This window comes from Pinus tabuliformis, chromosome 1_1, assembly GCF_031772625.1.
Source record: "Pinus tabuliformis cultivar Carrire ecotype Pingquan chromosome 1_1, CPIR1, whole genome shotgun sequence".
In the NCBI taxonomy this organism is placed as follows: Eukaryota; Viridiplantae; Streptophyta; class Pinopsida; order Pinales; family Pinaceae; genus Pinus; species Pinus tabuliformis.
This window is the reverse complement of record NC_142297.1, coordinates 171,551,356-171,573,238: the sequence shown is the minus strand read 5'-3', so window position 1 is coordinate 171,573,238 and position 21,883 is coordinate 171,551,356.

Below are 21,883 nucleotides of genomic sequence, written 5' to 3'. Positions count from 1 at the left end.
TAGACCTTGCTACGGGAGCCTCGATGAGGAGTAGCGGGACTGGCTGAGTGGGTAGAGACAGATGCAGATGGAGCGATAGAGAGAGCTACATGACAGGAATCCCAAGACAGTGTAGAGCTAGCAGGCTGCAACAATGTGAGAGGCACAGGAGTGTTGCACCAGTGCAGGATGGCACAGAGAGGTGTGAAACAGTGTGAGATGCATGGAGTGTTGTATCAGCTCAGAGGTCATAGAGGGAGCACTTGTCAACGGCAAAGGAAGCTTCAGCATCAGAGGATGTTTCTTTCCCAACAGGGAGGTTAGTTGGGAGATTTTTTGTTTCTAGAGTTGCTGGAGCAACAACACTCGGGAGAAGTGTTGCATGCAAAACATTCCAAAGGTTCAGGATCGGGTTCAAGTTGAATTCGTTTCTTGTTGAGAGGGAGTGTTGAAAATAGCAACAAGAAATGCTAAAAATAGAAGTGCTAAAAATAGCACTGATATAAATAGCATCTTAGCTACCAGTGTTGGATATAGTAGCAAGGAATGAAAAAAATGGAAATGATAAAAATAGCATTGCTATAAATAGTATTTTGGGATAGATTCCAATTTTAGTTAGTCCCTGAACTAAAATTGAGAAGTAAAATTCGAATTTGATCTTAGCAGTTGTTTGTAAAATAATTAATTAATTCATCTTGAGTTAATTAGTTGGAGAAAATCAAATATGAAGTCTATGTGAAGACATGCAACAGTTTCCCTTTAATTGAGGAACTTATCCCTTAGTTAAAGAGATAAGGATGAGTTGTAATTAGTTAGCTCAGTTAATTGAGTTAAGTCCAATTAGATTTGTTCAAATAGTTTGTTGAACTAATTGTGAGTTCAGTTAGTTAATGCATGCATGCATGTAACTGCTGCACTTCAGATAACTGAATATTCTCTTATAAATAACTCATGCATGTCAGTTCGGTCAGAGACCCAGTTGAGATCAGAGGAAGGGACAGTGTACTATCAGTTGGAGGATTTTTCCTATATAGGAAACTCATCCATGTAGAAGGAATTGTCTCCGTTAGGATTGCAGAGAGAGCAGTGTGAGTAACTGCTAAGCCAAGTGAGCAGTGTGAGGTGGGAATTCACACAAGTGGAAGCACTGGACCCCAGGAAAAATTGAATAAGGAAATAGGAGGCTTGGAGGGCTGAGGAAAGGCATATGTTTTGTCTATTCAGTCTGTGAGCTGAATTTGTTGGATTGCAGAGAGAGAAGGATAGCTTGTGAGCTAATTCTTTTTGTAATTTGAACATATTTCCACTTGTATGATAATATAGAGATTGGGGTTTTAGGCTGAGGCTTTCCCCGGGTTATTCTTCTATGTTCATGTGTGATTGATTTCTCATTCTTAGTTATATGTGTTCTATTTGATCTTTCTCATATTCGATTAAGCTTCTGCAAGTTTGTTTTAGAAGTAGATCTTGTATTTTGCTTTAGTATATTACATAATCTATTGATCTACAGTGGGGATTTCTACAAAAAGAAAGGAAATATACTTTAAGGAATGACAATTGAAATTAAAATAAACAAACACATAACTACACTAACTTACATGTTCAAGGTAGCACCTCATCCAAGGTAGTGGGCCCAACTGCCCAAGACTCAGTTCCGCCTTGAGAAATAATTCATATCAGATTACAAGTAAAAGATGTAGAACTCAATGGATAGCTTCCTTCATTAAAACATATGAGAGAAATAATTACATAAATTGAAGTTCTTAGCTTTTCCTCAAATTCAATAATTGTTCATCTCCCATCTCTCATCTCTTATCTCTTCTCCTACATCCTATCTAATAATCATCCATACCCTATCTCCTCATTATCTCCCAATTATCCCCCCCTCTCTTTGTTCTCTGTTTTCATTTAAATACACAGAGAGCAAAGGGAAGTTACAACAAAGTTGATTACAAACTGATTTTCATTACAAATTTGGATTTATTATATAATCTCAAGAAAGAATATCAAATGTAAAAGATCTTTCCATCAACATTCAGTAGGAACAAGTCAAATCTGGTATTACAACTGGGAGAATTTGGAAAACGGCCGCAACAACAAATATGAGAAAATCATGTTCGAAGAACCTTGCATTTATCTTAATACAAACCGAATTTTTGAAAACTTCTCTTCAGTAAACTAACTTGGTCCGTTCTAGACAAAACCCATGTTTTGGATTTTCACGATTATCCTTCATTTGTTTGAAACGTCCAATGCAAAACTGTCACTTCTTATTCCAGCAAATTTCTGAGTTGGAATATTTGATTATGAGCTGGAAATCAAATTTGCAATCTAGAAAAGACCTTGGAGGCTAAAATAGTGAGCGATGTTATAACAAATTCATTAATAAACTTTCATTGGAAAAATAATGCATAATAATATTCAATATATTAAAAATAAAGGAGAACAAGTATTATTTACTCACAAGAGCATAAATAACTATAAAATGGAATTATATGATAGATTATGATAAATAACATGATAAAGAATGGTAGAAATGGATGAAATAGATGTTAAAAAGTGATAATAATAATGACAAATTAGTGGCCCAACATACCCCCAAACTGAATATGTTGCATGTCCTCATGCAACCCAAAGCCTCTGTATTAACCAAGCTATAATACAAAAATGTTCATCCCAACTCATGAAATTGATGGAACAAATGAGTTCTTCCTCAAATAATGAATATTCAATTTTAGCAATGTTGATGAAGGCGTAACAATTTTCACATTGACTTTCAACTATATGTATATGAAGTTGCAACAAAATATGATATAAGTAATGGAAACTTCATTTTCTCAAAAACTACAAACCAGATTTTGTTGAAATTTTGCAAGCAGATTTCTACTATATTAATGCTTCTCTAATCCAAAAATCAGATCGTTTTGATGCACAAATCATGAGATATAAGCAAAATGGTTGTAGGTGACAGTGCATGATTTCTGAAATTTTACAAACTAATTTAACTTGAAATTTTCTGGGTTTGTGTATTTTAATGATACCTCTTTGCTATCCAAAAATCACAAGAATTTAGTTCATAGTTTTAAAGATATACACAATTCACTTTCTACATTGTATAAATTATATGCCTTAAATGAGAAAGAAAGTAGAAAACATCCATCATGTGTAGCAATCCCTTACCCCCAAACTGAATATGTTGCATGCCCTCATCCAATGTTAGAAAAGAAATTGAGGTGGTTGCTACAATTTGTTGAAATCTATGCTTGGTGTAAAACAACATGGAATAAAGGAGGTTTTGAGAATGAATAAGGAGATCGATGGATGATGGCATGGTCATAATAAATAAATGAATGAAAGTAACACTCCCCCAAACTAAAAGCTTTTGTCTCTGAAAAATGGGAAGTAGTAAAGATGTGGAATGAATGATGATAAATAATTCTTAATGGATTTTCATGAAATTCTCCTAAATTTTTAATAAATCAGAAACTTATGCTAGTTTACCTCAAGTTTTACCTCCGAGAAAAAAAATGTGGAATGACATGTATGGACTAGAATTTATTGAAGCTAATCTAGGCTGAGATGATGTTGAAAGTGATGCAAAAGGTGGAAGCCATGCAAACACATCTTGTCTAAATAATTGTTCACGTTCACGAGTTGCTCGAGCCTCTTCTATTAGTTGCAACAGTGTGTACTTATTGTGAATAGAGTTTCCCCCCATACTTGTTGTTTTCCTGTAAACAGTTCACTACTATGCATGCAATTTTCTTGAGTCCACAGTTTTAGTTTTGAATAGTAATAGATAAGCCACATGCAAATATTTCAATCAGAAAAACTTTTGTATAAATGCAATAATAATATTTTGTCAAATAAACAAGTTATGGCGAAGTTTAGTAATTATATCTTTTCATATCATCATAGTGCATGACCTTCCCCCTCCAATGAGAAAAGGGCGTCCATGACCATAAAGCATAGGAAAAAGGGAAAGGACATTGGGGATTCATAAATGTGGCAGAAAAATAGTCAGAGCAGCATAAATACGGCAAAATACGGTCAGAGCAGTACAAGTTGCAAAGATTGGAAATGACCGTAAAAGGAATAAAACAGAGAATGGATCATTATGCGAAGAGATATTTTCCTTAGGTGGAAAAATATGATGAAAGCATGATCGGTGATAAATGATAATGACTGTTGGTATTGATTGATAGGAAAGTATTGATATAATGCATATAAAAGTGTAGTTTACCATGCATATTGGTTAATATAGTTATAAACATTGTTCAAATGGTAAAGTCACCTTTAGAAATGAATAAATAGGAAATAATGGGATAAAGAATAATCGGCAATGTAACATAGAACTTCAATACCGCAAGAAGAGCCACTGCTGCCAGCAAGCATTCATAGCCTCGACAAGGTTGTTTTTTAACGCAAAAATGAGCCAAAGTCCTCCATTTATTATTTAGATGATTCTTCTTTTCCTTGCAATAAAGAGACCACTATGCTGGCATGGTAACTAGATAATCATAGTGTCATTCACCAAGATATAACAAAGTGATCAGGTTGCCTCGTGATGAGACCCCCTGTCCTTCTGACAGTTTTAACTATCAAGAAGGTCATTACCTTGGTGTGGTGGCCATAATGGAATGTCACCTGTTACACCCTCATGATCATGGTAGGCTGGCTCGTGATGAGACCCCCTATCCTCTTTAAGAAGATGTGTGTTGCATTTTCATATTTTCATATTTTCATGTTTTTATTGTAAAGGGAGGGAGGCTCATTTACTCCTTAAGAGTTAGGGATGGCGTAAGAAGTAAAAAAATGCCAATGAAAGTTATGCTTTTATCCCTATATCATCATACCAAAGGGATTTATCCATTGAAAGTGTGAAATATAAACCAGCATGGTATTAAGATAGTAAATCATTTTATGATGTGTCCAAAGAGAAGATATTCAACCAGTCATTATATAGATGAACCATGTCAGTTTCGGAATAAAGATGACCATCAAAAGGTTTTACAAATCATAATGGTATTAATATTACTGTTTTTCTTTATCTGAGGTACAAATTCCAAATCCAAATAGATGGTTTCACTAAAAACATGGAAGAGAAGAAAATGGCAAAAATAATGACCGACAATGGAACAACAAAAAAAATCATAGTTGTTCATTCTACCAAACAAAAACTGTTCAATCGATTGAACATCAGTTATTCAATTGATTGAATAACATTTGTTCAATTGATTGAACAACAAACACACAAAAAGAATTCGGTGTTGTTCAATTGATTGAATAGCAATCGTTCAATCGATTGAACAACAAAACACTCAAAAATAAATCGGTGTTGTTCAATTGATTGAACAACAATCGTTCAATCAATTGAACAACAAAACACACAAAAAGAAATTGGTGTTGTTCAATTGATTGAACAACAAAACATACAAAAAGAATTCGGTGATGTTCAATTGATTGAATAACAATAGTTCAATCGATTGAACAACAATAGTTCAATCGATTGAACAACAAAACACATAAAAAGAAATCGGTGATGTTCAATTGACTGAACAATAGCTATTTAATTGACTAAACAACAACCGTACATTCACCAACGGAATGGCAACTACAACTTTGAAGGAAGAAACACCTGAAACACAAGAACGTAAGAGAAATCAGAAAAGAAACAACACTTTATTTAAAAGCAATAAATAAATAAATAAATTAAGTTACAACAACTATGATGTTGTTTCCTAAAGGAACATCAATCTGTTTCCAGGAACAACAATCTGTCAATGGAAAAAATGATCTCTTGGAAAAATGCTTTGGCAGCAGTGACATGAATCTTCAAATGGAAATCAATTCTCCATTTCTTCTGTTATGAATCTGTTAGTAATGAAAAAGTCTTCACGTTGTTTTCTCCATGTTGGTGAGCAATAGTGGGAACAATTTTGTAACAAGGTATTATGTTTCATTTTATTTTTTTAGATCGTGACACCTAGAAAAAATCAAAAACATATGGTATTAAATTTGCTAACATTTGTTCAAATCAAATTCCCTTATTTTATTATCATTGTCTTCAAGAATAACTCGTTCATAAATTGACCTTCTTTATTCTCCTAGGACCTGCAAAAAAACAAGTGTCTACCTACAATAAAACATGAAATCGTGGAAGAAGAGAAGTGATCATGTTCTCATAATCCAAGACATGCAAAAAATTAACAGTTATTTACTCTGCAAAACAAATCCACAAAAAGATAAACAAAGAAAAAATTATTTGTCACCTGTAGGAAAGAAGTGGTCGACCATACTAACCAGCAATGTTTTAATCATAAATCCTTTGTTCCTTGTCCGATTTGAGTGATTCGAAAGCCAAATGAGAGATAATTAAAAGGCATATCACAAATAGAAATAGGTTTTAAATATTGCATGAGATGATCTGTCAAATTTACTTAGAACGACCTGCATAACAATGTCATTTTCGATTTCCCAACTTAGACCAACAGTTGATATTTTAAGAATAATTTTTTCATTTGATGATAAATTGAAATCATTAAAATTGGAGATTAAATCAGATTAAATTTTTTATCTCCAAGAAAAATAGGTTTTGAATACAAGAATAATTGATGGGTCAAATATGCAAGTGAACATCTGGAAAAAGAGAGTTTTAAGAGTGTTGATTTACGATAGACATTCAATATTTGGGTCATAACATTCTCATACGATATCAAAATTAAGTGATTCAAATTTCCCTGTAAACTATATTAATAGGGGAATATACCATAGAAATATGTTTTTAAAATATAGTTATTTAGGCCTCCAAAACCTGACTGTCCCAACTCTGTTACGACCCTGTCAATGTTTTGGTTATAACGTTTTCGTTTCAAATCCAAATGGAGTGATTCAAATTGGGTTGGAAATTAGAAATAAAGGGATACTTATGATAGAAACAGTTTTTAAAAATATTCCCTTTTGGTGCCTCAAAACATGACTGTCCCGACTGTATTTTCAGAACTTTCATCAAGCCCGCAAGTAAAAAAAAAAAATGATATTCAAGCAATTTTTCCAAATTGGTGATAAAAATGAATGAGTATTTGTAGAACTATTATTTTCAATATAATACATCTACATACACAAACAGATTAAAATATCTATCACCAATGTTGATTTCCACAACGTGTTGCAACAAAAACAACTATTTTTACAATAAAAAAAATTGTGTTTATTTATGTCCTTATCTATTTTATTTTCTACACTAACCTACTCTTCTTTGAAAAATGAATATGCTTACGTATAAGAGTACTTCTAGTGGATCCATTTTCGAAATAAGACCTCAAGTATGTACATACCCAAATTTGAAAAATGTTAGTTGATAAATAATAGGGTATGAAAAGCTAACTTTCCTTGAAAAGATGGTGTCAAAAATTGTTGAAGTATGGAGGGATGCTGCAAGCAAATGATGGAGTCAAACCAATATTCAACATATCCTTTACTTTCTTGATGCCCATAGCTTTCATATCATGAAATTATTGAGTTTTTAAAACAGCTTGTTGATGCAGACTAGAAGAAACCTCATTTTCTTCCATGACTTCTACATTTTTTGGATTTGAAACATTTCCAATCTCAATATAAGTTTTTTGCAATGGTGCATGTGAGATAGAATGGGTGGGAAGGGTAGGTAAATTTTGCAGTTCAATATTGTAAGCATGTTGTACTGGTTTATTATGGTGAGGGTGTGGAATGAGTTGAGCATGAAGTTTTGTAGGGCATGGAGGATTTTGATGATGTAATTGATTGGGTTGTGTGGATGGTTTTGATAGACAAGTAAGATGGTGTTGAAAGTATGGAAAAGAATATGGATTATGTGTTTGTGCTACAAGATGTGGGAGAGTATCCATGTAATCATAAGATGAACCATGCCAAACTTGTAGACAAGATTGGTGGGGGTTATATTGAGATTGACATGGCTGCCCTAACACAAGAGTATTCCATAATGGATTATGCAAGTAAGAAAATGGAGAGGAAGTTTTTTGAATCGTACATGTAGGCCACAATTTCCATGGTTGTGAAATTTTAGCAGCTTCTCCATCTATTTGATATGATGCTTCCATCCTAGATAAGAAAGAACAACTATCTATGGGATGCTTCTTTCGACAATGAGGGAAAAAAACTTCTTTAATTTGTTGAGTTTTCTGAACCTGCAAAACATCCAATTGTGAATTTAGAAATCTAATAAAATAAATTTTAAAATGTTCAAATAAATCATCGATTTCAACTCCTATATCTCCTGTTCTTGTAGTAGATTTGGAAAAGAAAGAAGAAACTTCTCTAGAATTCTTACCAGCCTTGGAGATTCCTCTTGAATACCTTATGCATAATTCACAAACATCATCATATGATAACTAAAAAACATCACCTTTTCCCATTAGATTTAAGAGTTCTAAAAATTCATCCTTGATTCCTTTAAGAATGAGTGTTTTTAAGATCTCTTTTTTCAAATACTTATGCTTTGATTTTTGAAAGTTGTATTTAAATCGCTCCACATAGTCCTCCAAGCTTTCATCTTCCCCTTGTATCATACCAAAAATATCTTCAGTGGCCTTGCAATAGTCTTGGTACTTCTTCAAGAATACATTCTTCATGTCCTCCCATGTTTGGATGCAGTTCCCACCAAGGCTCATGAACCATCGGAGAGCTGCTCCTTTTAGAGTAAGAGGAAACACTTTCAACCTTTGATCATTAGTACAATAATCATATCCTCTACAAAGTACTTCAAACTCAAATAAGAATGTATCTAGATCTTCATTTTCCAAACCATGAAAATTTGGTAGAGAAGATGGGGGAATTATGTGCATTTGTGTCACTCCTCCTAAATCTTTGAAAAGGAATTCAAAAGTAGTAATGTGAGAAATTTCTTACCATAATAGAAGATGTTCTTCATGTGTTTCTTTAAGGCTCCTCCTTCAAATGTTCCTGTCAATTGGTTAGTGAAATGGGTGGTGCTTACATCACCACTTGAGTGGAATCATGAGATTTTTTTTTCAAAATTATAGCTCTAAAATTCCTACTTCTATCAGTACATGCTATATGACCTAAGCCTGAATACTGAGGGTAGATCCATCACTAGTTCCACAGGATGCTTGTGTAGGTTCTTACCATCCGTCTTCAATATCCATCTCTCACGAAGTCAGGTATGCATCTACAACTAGATATTAGTGTGGTAGTGAAATTTGACTATGTCCTCGGCAACGACGCCAAAATGTTGGGGAAAATTAATTTTTAATAAAAACAACTAATCACTTGAACATTAATTATCAACTTGAGTAGCTTCTTTTTATTTCAAGGCAATCGGAAAAATATATGCATAACAATACCAACGGATAACATTGGTTCTATATGATTTTGTTCTATACTATCAAGCTCATTCAACAAGAAATAAAATGTAAGACTTGAATAATAAAACTAAAATTAAAAAGAAAGTAAATGATATGAAAAACAATTATGCTAATCACACAACTTGAATAATTGCTATATTAAACCACACATTGCTGAATTGGAAATTTAATCTATTGCACCCAACATAATTCAAATGCTAATCTATAGTGTTAAATTAAATGAAATCTAGAAATTGGATGAAATAACAAATCTGGAAAATACAACAAACAACAAATTAGTTAAAAGAGAGGAAATATACTTTAAGGAATGACAATTGAAATTAAAATAAATAAACACATAACTACACTAACTTACATGTTCAATGCAGCACCTCATCCAAGGTAGTGAGCCCAACTACCCAAGACTCAATTCTACCTTGAAAAATAATTCAGATCAGATTACAAGTAACAGATGTAGAACTCAATGGATAGCTTCCTTCATTAAAGCATATGAGAGAAATAATTACATAAATTGAAGTTCTTAGCTTTTCCTCAAATTCAATAATTGCTTACCTCCCATCTCTCATCTCTTATCCCTTCTCCTACATCCTATCTAATAATCGTTCATCTCCTATCTCCTCATTATCTCCCAATTATCCCCCCCCCCCCCCTCTTTGTTCTTTGTTTTCATTTAAATACACAAAGAGAAAAGGGAAGTTACAACAAAGTTGATTACAAACTAATTTCCATTAAAAATTTGGGTTAGTTACATAATCTCAATAAAGAATATCAGATCTGAAAGATCTTTCCATCAACATTTAGCAGGAACAAGTCGAATCTGGTATTGTAATTGGGAGAATTTGGAAAATGGTCGCAACAGAAAATCTGAGAAAATAGTCTTCAAAGAACCTTGCATTTCTCCTAATACAGACTGAATTTTGGAAAACTACTCATCACAAAACTAACTTGGTCTATTCTGGACAAAACCCATATTTCTGATTTTCAATATTTACCTTCATTTGTCTAAAAGTGCCAATGCAAAACTGTCACTTCTTATTCCAGCAAATTTCTGAGTTTAAATATTTGATTATGAGCTGGAAATCAAATTTGCAATTCGGAAAAGATATTGGAGGCTAAAATAGTGAGTGATGTTATAACAAATTCATTAATAAACCATCATTGGAAAAATAATGCATAATAATCTTCAATATATTAAAAATAAAGGAGAACAAGTATTATTTACTCACAAGAGAATAAATAACTATAAAATGGAATTATATGATAGATTATGACAATTAACATTATAAAGAATGGTAGAAATGGATGAAATAGATGTTAAAAAGTGATAATAATAATAATGACAAATTAGTGTCCCAACAAGCCTACTTCTTGTAGGGCTCATGCCTCCTACAATCCACATCTTTGTTGCGGCAAGGTCTAGGCCTTTGTATGCATGGAAATACACCTGTTTGGATTGCGTTGTTGCTTTGGATGACTATGGCCTAGGTAGAGGATCTAAACTAGGTGTCTATACCCTCAAAACATACCTCCCAATATGTTGTAACAACAACCCTTCTCTCTGGCATAGAACAAAATGAGAATCTCTTTCTTAAGACAAGAAACCACCCTTGTTTTCATGCGCTATTTCTTGAGATGATAGCGGCTAGGGAAGGAGGTCCCTTCTAGGCCTCTTGGATCTCTTAAATCCTCCTCCACATGTTGTTGTAAATACACCTCCATACGAACTTTAAGAAAAAGACAAGCCCTCCACAAAATAGCATAGAAAACCACCAATACTTACATCTAGTATGTGACCTGATCTGGCAAGTAGGAAGTAGGACATACCCAAAAAAAATAGAAAGGTTGCCCAAAAACAATCCTCGTAGCCTCACATGAACTACCTTAGACCTATGACTTTCTATGAAGGGATTTTCATCCTAACCACAGAGATAAAACTTCTCCAAAATCAGATCCTTTCCTTCTTCTTCCCTGCCTCAGAACCGCTGCCAATTTTAGAGCTATTCTATAATGTTAGATGCACTTAGGATATGCCAAATAGACTCATGATCACCTTTATTTATAGCTCCCATGTGGGTGTCAATGAAAAAACCTAAAGGGCACCTTAACATGTTGGCCGACTTAACCTAGTAGTCCTCTTCACCCTCATTCAACATAAAAAAGTAATATCTCCACAATGACAACTTAGAATCTGATGATTTTCATTGCGTTGGATTTGTCTCAACGTCCTCTATCATCTCCATCCATAACATCTCCAATTATCACTATGGTTTTGTCCCCAATAAAAATGGGTACAAAACCCCAAGCTTAGGTTTAAAGCCCACAAAATTCTTTTGTGTGCCAAATCCTCCATGACCCTCAAGCCTAGTGTTTGGAGTACCTCACAAGCTACAAATCTCAACACTTCCTCTTAGCGAGGGAGGTACTTCCAACACTAGGAAGTCTCGATCAACATCATTATAAGCACTAGCCCATCTGGCGTCCATCACTACAACATACTCTGCAGAATGAACCCTGCAATATTGGTAGTGCCTCTTCCTCATGACATCTAGACCTAAAGATCCAAAACATCCATATAGGTCTACTCCCTCTAAGTCTAGACTCCCTCTGAGCCTACATGAAATCCATTGGCTCAGTCCTGCAAGAACTCATCCTCTTGGATCAAATACTACTCGTGCAAATCCCTCCAATCTTAGATATGCAACATCATGATCCAATGAAGACTCTAGCCTTCCAATCTATAGTCCATCGCATGAAGCAATCTCGATCACCCTAATCTCATCCATGCCAAAGAGATCCTCAAGTTTTCCCAACCATCCATGACAAGTCATAGGAAGTCCATGATTAGAAACTTGTACTACAAAAAATTGTTATTCACTGGGCTAATCCACCAGAAGTCATAACCAATCTCGTTGCAAAGCCAGTCAAGACCACATATCCATGTCTTCATTTGAACCCTCTGCTCCATGATCTGGAAAATCCATCTCCCTCTAGGTTGCTTCATTGTGCACACACTAATTCACTATACCTCAAATTAGCTCAGACACGCTCTGATACCATTGTATTTTTCCATGACCCTGGTGTCTAGGATAGAATCTTAAATATTTGATGCTACCAAAACAAGAATCACAATGAATCTGCTTTGCAAAGAGGAAAAATACACAATATTGAATCTACTAATGCACAAAATATACACAACTTTTTACACAATTTAGTACAATAACCAAACTTCATTATATTATTCAACTTGAATAATACAACATTCTAGGGCTCCTGTACCAGGGATAATTGCCCTCAAATATGCACCAGTATAAGAATAAAAAATAGGGGCTTGGTGTCAATTCATTGACAACCAATATACCCTCAACAATATACTCTCACCATATGGTTGTAGTGATTTTTCTCAACACCTCTCGATCGTACCCTATACCTGACCATTCCTTCGGCTTTTGATCTACAACACATACCTCTATCAATGATCCAAGTCCAAATGGACACTAAATCCTGTCTCAACAATATGCTCTCTCATTAATCGTTTGTCCATCAACTCATCAAAAAAACGAGACTCCTATTGAGTTGTTCATAACTCTGTTTGTGAAAAACTCACAACTTCCCACTATTTCCCCTTAGCTACTTAGGGACTTCAGCTCACTATAGTCTTCCCGTGCTGCTCTAATGAAGAATAACATAATGGATGGAGGGCTACTACCTATCACTACTACAAATATCTTCTCCAACAATGAACATGGGCTAAAACAAACTACTCCTCTGGCTAATTTGACCTATGAGTTCCACCGAAATGCCTCTCTTAGGATTACACTTGGTCCACTCTCACGCTTCCCTTCAACATACCGTGAGTGTCCAATACATTTTCCTCTTCTAGGACACCATCCACCTACAAAATCACATCAACTCAAGAGGAATAACATACCTTTTTTCTGCAACCTTTTGTTTCTCCTCTTTACATACATACAACTGTTGATGCGTCTACTCATAGGATGTCTACAAACAAACGTCATCCACTAGCATCCATTCTTCACCAAGAAGTCATCTACAATGAATTGATGCTACCTCCTTACCTTGGGATCTATGCTTTCTTGAGCTTTGGTTATGGCACACCAACAACCCTAAACCTACTTCAACTCATTGTGATTCCTTGTCCAAATGTGTTTCCTCCTTAGTTGTCCTACTAAGCATTCAACATACTTCTTGTACAGTTGAATCTCCCTACAATCCACATATTTTCTACAATAAGGTATAGGCCTTCATATGCAAGAAAATACACATGTTATGACTATATTTTTCCTTTGGATGAAAATGACCTGGGTAGGGGATCGAAACTAGGCCTCTGTATGCTAAAAATAGACCTCCCAATCTATTGTTACAATAACCCTTTTTTGTGGCTTAGAAAAAAATGGGAATCTCGCTCTTAGGAAAATAAACAATCCCTTTTTACCTTCGTTATTTCTTAAGATGACTATGGCTAGGGAAGTAGGTCCCTTCTAGGCCTCTCGACCCTCTCGAATCCTCCTCCACATGCTGTTGTAACTACACTTCCATATGCCCTTGTAAACAGAGACAAACCCTTGACAAAATAATACCTAAAAACACCAATACTTACCTCTAGTCTTCATCTTGGTCTAGAAAGTAGGACGTACCCAAAAACAAGAGAAATTATGTCCCAAAATAGTCCTCCTGACCTCACATTCACAGCCTCAAACCTGCATCTTTCTCTCAAGGAATCTGTACCCTAATCATAGACAAAAAACTTCTCCAAACTTGGATCCTTGGCTTCTTCTTCCTTGCCTCAGAACCACTGCCAATTTCATATGTATTCTATGATGTTAGATGCACCGAGGATATGCCAAATAGCCTCACACTCACCTTTATTTATAGCTTCCATGTGGGTGTCAATGAATAACCCTAAAGGGAACCTTAACATGTTGGCCGACTTGATTTAGTAGGCCTCTTCGTCCACACTCAACTTTAAAAATTAATATCTCCACAAGGAAAGCTCATAAATTGACGATTTTCATTGCATTGGATTCATCTCAACGTCCTCTATCATCTCCATCCATCAGATGTCCAATTCTCTCCATGGTTTTGGCCCCAAAATCGATGGGTAAATAACCATAATCTTGGTTTCAAGCCCACAAAAGACTTTTGTGGCTAAATCCTCCACAACCCTCAATCCTAGTGTTTGGAGTACCCCCCAAGATAAAAATCTCAACAATGACTGCTACTACAGTTTGCTAGCCTTTACCAGCTAGATGACCCCAAACTCCTATCAACTAATTTCTAACCACTACCAACAAGAAGCCATACTCCCATCTTGGCAAGTGTAAAAACCCTATTAGGGAAATTATATGTGTAATAATTCCAACATTAAATTATCAATCCGGGACTCATAAGATTCTAGGTACAAGCGCAAGTAATGTAGGATTAGAGCATCCAACCTGGCTTAATATCAAATTCATATTTCTGAATTAAGTACAAAATGCAAATAAATAATTTTAATCTCAATCTAAATCAATCAAACTTAATTTCAATGCAAGTAAAATTTAACTACAATGAAACCACACTGATGCATTAACTACAAAATACTCATAAGCTATCTACTGAATTCAACCTATGTTCAATGAAAGCATTCATTCAATCACTCTAAAGCTAATCAAAATAGAGAATTCTATTCAAAGAACATGAACACTAAATCTATGCTAAGCTCACGAATATGAAATCTAATTTAAACTAATGAATACGAAATCTAAAATAAGCTCTAAAGTTTATAATTCAATCCAACCAGAGAAAGACATTCAATCAAATTACTTAAACATATAAACTTCTAAAAATAATTCTTAAACAATCTGCTCAAAGAATATGAGATCTATTGTTAAATTGACCATCCTATTCAACACTGGAAAGAATCCTGGATGATCATTTAAATGAATCGAGACCTCTATTACAGAAACATGAACTAATTATTTAAAAAGGGAAATTGAGTTACTGTCTATGAGAACATTCTATAGGCAATCTAATTAAAACAGAAGAAAGACAAGCACACACACTCTTAGATTATAACTATAACTCCTATGAGATTTTGCAACATTTTATAAGTCCTGTACTTAACAATGAGGTTCGAAAGAACTAAGAAGCTATCCACGCATATCTCATCAAATTAAATCCACGATACAAGACTTAAGAAATTAAACACGACTCTCACCGAAGTTAAGAAATATCACAATCCTGTGCATGACTCTAATTCAAACAACTTGGAATTCATTAACCAATCAAAACTCATACTACTAGATCATTCATGTGCACTCTCGAACTCAAGAATTGCAAGATGTAAAGATCAAAATCCTCATAAAATACTCATACCGGATCAATTCTTACAAGATGAGGCTCCTTTGGAACATGCAATTAATCTTTAAAAAACTATTACACAGTGTACATAAACCAATCAAACAACTCGCTCAGCAATTTGATCTACAGGAACGAAATGAAACATTTAAATACAGAATCAAAACAAACCATTTAAATTGATCAACCACACAATATACTCTAAGAAATCAACTCAATAAACTAAATCTGAATCTAAACTAGCAATGAACCTAGTTCCAGAAGTGGTGGGCCCTTGCCACACCTGGAGCAAGGTGAACTAACTCAGTGAAATGAAATCTAAAATGCAATCATAAATAACTCACAGTGGAATGAGTGTTGGAACTTGTATTAAATCAAAATGATGGCATACAAAGTCTGAATAACATAAGTTTGTAATCAACAATTATGGAGCATTACAACAATTACAGTAGTATCATTACTCAATTACTCCACTCCCTAATCTCAGCTCATCGGGTCTTTAAGAAGACAGTTGATGGAACAGAGCTAAACTAACCAAGATCTTAACATAGCAAATTTATTAACTGATGGCTATCACGGGCTCATGAAATCAATCTTGGATCAACTGCATGTATCTTCGTGAAGGATCCTAAACTAAATTAGGCAAATCGTGGTCCTCCACATTGCTGACCCATTCAAAAGTCATTCACGTTCAACAATTCTGTACTTAAGAATTGTTTTGACCTTAACTTCCTTTTGGTGATGAATTTTGCTGAACGGTTTCTAGGTTATATGAAAGAGGGTATTTTGAGCATGATGCAAGTCTCAGAATGTCGATATTCTTCACCATTTGGTCACAAACTTCATATTTTCACCTACAACAATCTCATTCTATACTCAACTCGGTAGTAACTAGTTTAACTTCCTTGTGAAGAATTTTGACGATGGACCTCTTCGGCAATTGAAATTACTGAAACCATCATTAGCAAACCATGGAAAAATAATCTTTAAGACATTAAAAACACAATAAAACTATGATATTTAACCGTCATATGAAAAGGATGGTTTTAGGCATGAGTTATGAGAAATGGGTATGAATATGGTAGAAAGTGCAGGAATATTCTTTATAAACGGTAATGTTATTTGTTGAAAATGAGGGCATTTTTTAGGCCCAACATCCCCCCATGTCTGTGATTTTGCATGTCCTCATATAAACAAATACCTTGCTCATTTATAGATTCTATGACATCATAACCTTGGGCAGGGTTGGTTCTTGTTGAGCAACACTGCGTAAAGATTTGGAGGTGTTGGTTCTTGTGGAGCAGCACTATTCATATTTGACTACCATAGAGTGGGGAGCGATCTAATTGAGGACAAACACTAAGTGGATAAGCAAGAGATGAGGGATCTTGTGAATGATGAAGTGATAATGGGAATGGTGGATACAAATGCTTTCATACTCTAAGACCAAGGTTTAGATGTGGTTCTTCTTGTTTTGGGTAGCAATGACTTCATCTTTTGATGTCAACTTTCTCACAACATATAGCATTTCGTCATGTGATAAAACTGCAGAATTGTGATAAAAATGGTACAATTCCACTATGTTAACCAACCTACAGGAATAGAGTTCATGCTATGAAATGCTAACAAAAGAATGAAAATAACACTCCCGCGTGTGATGAATTATTATGATGTAGGAAGAGAAGGAATTATGGTTTTTTCTTTGTATTAGTGGACCACTATGATCTACTTTTCATTGATATAGCCCGATTTAGAGCACTTATGCATTTTATTATGAAAATGGATTTCAAATGGAGGTGGATGATAGTGGTGATGAAAGATAGAATATATGAAGTGGAAAGTGGTTAACCATCATGTTTCCTTGCATTCTTAATGAACTAAAGAATCTTAAGCCAATTTACCTCAGGTTTACCTTTACTATGATAGCTGCAAGATGAAGTGGAGCCTGGAGCTAATGTGACTGCTGATCTGATCTGTTGAAGAAAGATGAAGGATGAACTGAAGTGCTAAATGATGAACTGAATATCCCCTTCTCCCCCATGCCTGAGGAGTTGTGTGTCCCCAAACAACGGAGGAAAGGTGACTACTACTCCCAATGACAATGGAAGTGTTGATACAAAGATCCAAACTGTTTCAAATCTGTGTTGATATCACAAAACCATATAGTCTTCAACTGCTACACACACGTGTGAAATCTTGCATATGTGAATAAATGGTGTCGATGTCAAACATAAGCAACAATCATTGGAAACCGACCATTGAGGAGATCGTTAACCAATGTGAGATATCCCACCTTTGATGTCAATGGGAATCAAGGCACTAGGTACATTCTACTAGCCATGAATAGATTTGTCGAAGTCAAATGGATTGCAGAATTCATCCACTAAGAAACATTGATGTATTTCCTTAGTAGATGACAAGGATACCTACCATTAAGGCATGCAGGCTCCTAGGTACCTTATCTAACCCTAACCCTAATCCCAGATAATGTGTTGATGTCCATGGGATAAGGCTTGTCGACGGGTGGGAATTAAGTGTTCCCACATCAACCAACATGAGTACAAGACATAATGAAATACATGATTTGAATAACTCATACAAATTTACAAACTTTATTGGGAACCTTGCCCGCCAGTTACCTGGTTTTCAAGCAAAGTCCCTGTCCAGTTGCACTAGACAATCTGGTTTTCACAAAAGGACTTATTTTTCTCTTTACTATTTTCATTTATTTATTTACTAACTTTCCTACTATACTGGAGAAAAGATTTCCTCCTTCAAGTGAAAGAGAACTTCTAGTGAAGCCATGTGTGGATCAGGTACAAGGATACATTCATGCTCAAATTTAACATATAAACTTTACAGTGTACATGAGCATGTGAAACTAGCAGCTGCAAATTATATGATGCTAAGAAAGTGTGAAGAAGAGAATGATGCCTTGCTAGAGTACTCGTTTGGAACCAATTCTTAATGTAATCATGGTGGTCTTGGTTCATTTCTTCATTTGGACAATGTTGAATGTCCTCTTCGTTGACCTCTTCAATGTCTAGTTTTAGGGGCTTCTCTAGAATAGATGTTGTCCATAAGTCCTCTGTTTCCTCTAAATATTGGAAAACGTGATTATTGGAGAATCCTATCTCTTCATGTGGTTGTGGCTCATGGAAATGAGGTTCTTCAATCACTTTTGGAGAGGTAGAAAGGTTCTTGAGTGTCATCAAGATCTGCTCTTCCAGAGAGGCAGAGACCCCAATTACTGCTAGGATTTGAGATAACTCCTTCAAATTTTTAATCATCCTTGAATCATGCTTGCTAGTTTAGAAATCCCTGTCTCTACACACGGATTAGCACCTAGGGGTTCTTATAGCACCCCAAAAATGTTTTCTCATTTAAGAGCTTGAAATTTTTAATGAATAAAAACTGATTGCAATAAAACTCACCAAACTTGAGCTCCTCACTTACTTGGACAGCCAGACTTTGGAGCAACCCAAACAAAAGTGGATGCGTGGCTCTTCACTCACAAATTACCATCATCTCCACCATCTGATTTCCCTACAACTAAGATCACACAAAAACTTGTGAAAGAAATTATGCTCTAATCCTTTTATCACCTCCCCGGTAACGGCACCAAAAATGTTGGGGAAATTATATGCGTAATAATTCCAACATTAAATTATCAATCTGGGACTCAGAAGCTTTGAGGCATAAGTGCAGGTAGTGTAGGATTAGAGCATCCAACCTAACTTAATATCAAATTCCTCTTTCTGAATTAAGTACAAAATGCAAATAAATAATTTTAATCTCAATCTAAATCAATCAAACTTAATTTCAATGTAAGTAAAATTTAACTACAATGAAACCACACTGATGCATTAACTGAAAAATACTCATAAGCTATCTACTGAATTCAACCTATGTTCAATGAAATCATTCATTCAATCACTCTAAACCTAATCAAAACAGAGAATTCTATTCAAAGAACATGAACACTACATCTATGCTAAGCTCACAAATATGAAATCTAATTTAAAGTAATGAATACGAAATCTAAACTAAGCTCTGAAGTTTCTAATTCAATCCAACCAGAGAAATACATTCAATCAAAGAAAGACATTCAATCAAATTACTTAAACATATAAACTTCTAAAAATAATTCTTAAACAATCTGCTCAAAGAATCTTAGATCTATTGTTAAATTGACCATCCTATTCAACACTGGAAAGAATCCTGGATGATGATTTAAATGAATCAAAACCTCTATTACAGAAACCTGAACTAATTATTCAAAAAGGGAAATTGAATTCCTATCTATGAGAACATTCTACAGACAATCTAATTAAAACATAATAAAGACAAGCACACACACTCTTAGATTATAACTATAACTCCTATGAGATTTTGCAACATTTTATAAGTCTTGTACTTAATAATGAGGTTCAAAAGAACTAAGAAGCTATCCACACATATCTCATCAAATTAAATCCATGATACAAGACTTAAGAAATTAAACACGACTCTCACTGAAGTTAAGAAATATCACAATCCTATGCATGACTCTAATTCAAACAACTTGGAATTCATTAACCAATCGAAACTCATACTACTAGATCATTCATGTGCACTCTCGAACTCAAGAATTGCAAGATGTAAGGATCAGAATCCTCATAAAATACTCATACCGAATCAATTCTTTCAAGATAATTCTCCTTTGGATCATGCAATTAATCTTTAAAAAACTATTACACAGTGTACATAAACCAATCAAACAACCCACTCAGCAATTTGATCTATAGGAACGAAATGAAACATTTAAATACAGAATCAAAACAAACCATTTAAATTGATCAACCACACGATATACTCTGAGAAATCCACTCAATAAACTAAATCTTAATCTAAACTAGCAATGAACCTGGTTCCAGAAGTGGTGGGACCTTGCCACACCTGGAGCAAGGTGAACTAACTCAGTGAAATGAAATCTAAAATGTAATCATAAATAACTCACAGTGGAATGAGTGTTGGAACTTGTATTAAATCAAAATGATTGCATACAAAGTCTGAATAACATAAGTTCATAATCAACAATTATGGAGCATTATAGCAATTACAGCAGTATCATTACTCAATTACTCCGCTCCCTAATCTCAACTCATCGAGTCTTTAAGAAGACAGTCGATGGAGCAAAGTTAAACTAACCAAGATCTTAACATAGCAAATTTATTAAATGATGATTATCACAGGCTCATGAAATCAATCCTGGATTAGGTGCCTGTATCTTCGTGAAGGATCCTAAACTAAATTAGGAAAATTGTCATCCTCTACATGGCTGACCCGTTCAAAAACCGTTCAGAACCGAACTCGTTCACATTTAGCAATTATGTACTTAAGAATTATTTTGACCTTAACTTCCTTTTGGTGATGAATTTTTCCGAACAGTTTCTGGGTTATATGAAAGAGGGTATTTTGAGCATGATGAAAGTCTCAGAATGTCAAGATTCTTCACCATTTGATCAAAAACTTCATATTTTCACCTACAACAATCTCATTCCATACTCAACTCTGCAGTAACTAGTTTAACTGCCTTGTGAAGAATTTCGGCGATGGAACTCTTCGGAAAATGAACTTAGCAAAACCGTCATTAGAAAACCATGGAAAAATCATCTTTAAGACATTAAAAACACAATAAAACTATGATATTTAACTGTGATATGAAAAGGATGGTTTTAGGTATGAGTTACGAGAAATGGGTATGAATTTGATAGAAAGTGCAGGAACATGCTTTATAAACAGTAATGTTATATGTTGAAAATTAGGGCATTTTTGAGGCCCAACAAACCCTGGTGAAAATTCCTTGTAATAAAAGTTAATAAAGGAAAAATAATAACCATGGTTGATGAGATGCTTATCCCAAGCTAAATTTTGGGAAAGACATCCTAGTGTGGGTGTTCATTTTGGTTATTATGGCTAAGGAAACTATCAAAGGCAATGGCTAAGGCTTTGGAAATGCAATCTAGAATTTTTTTTGGCACATTTATTTATGAAAATAATGGAAATTAGGAGAAAATGGAGGTGAAAGGTCACAGGTTGCATGTGAGGAGGAAAATGAAAGAAAATAATGGAAAATGAAGAAAATAGAGGCTTAATTGATAAAAAGGCTTCTGACAATTAGT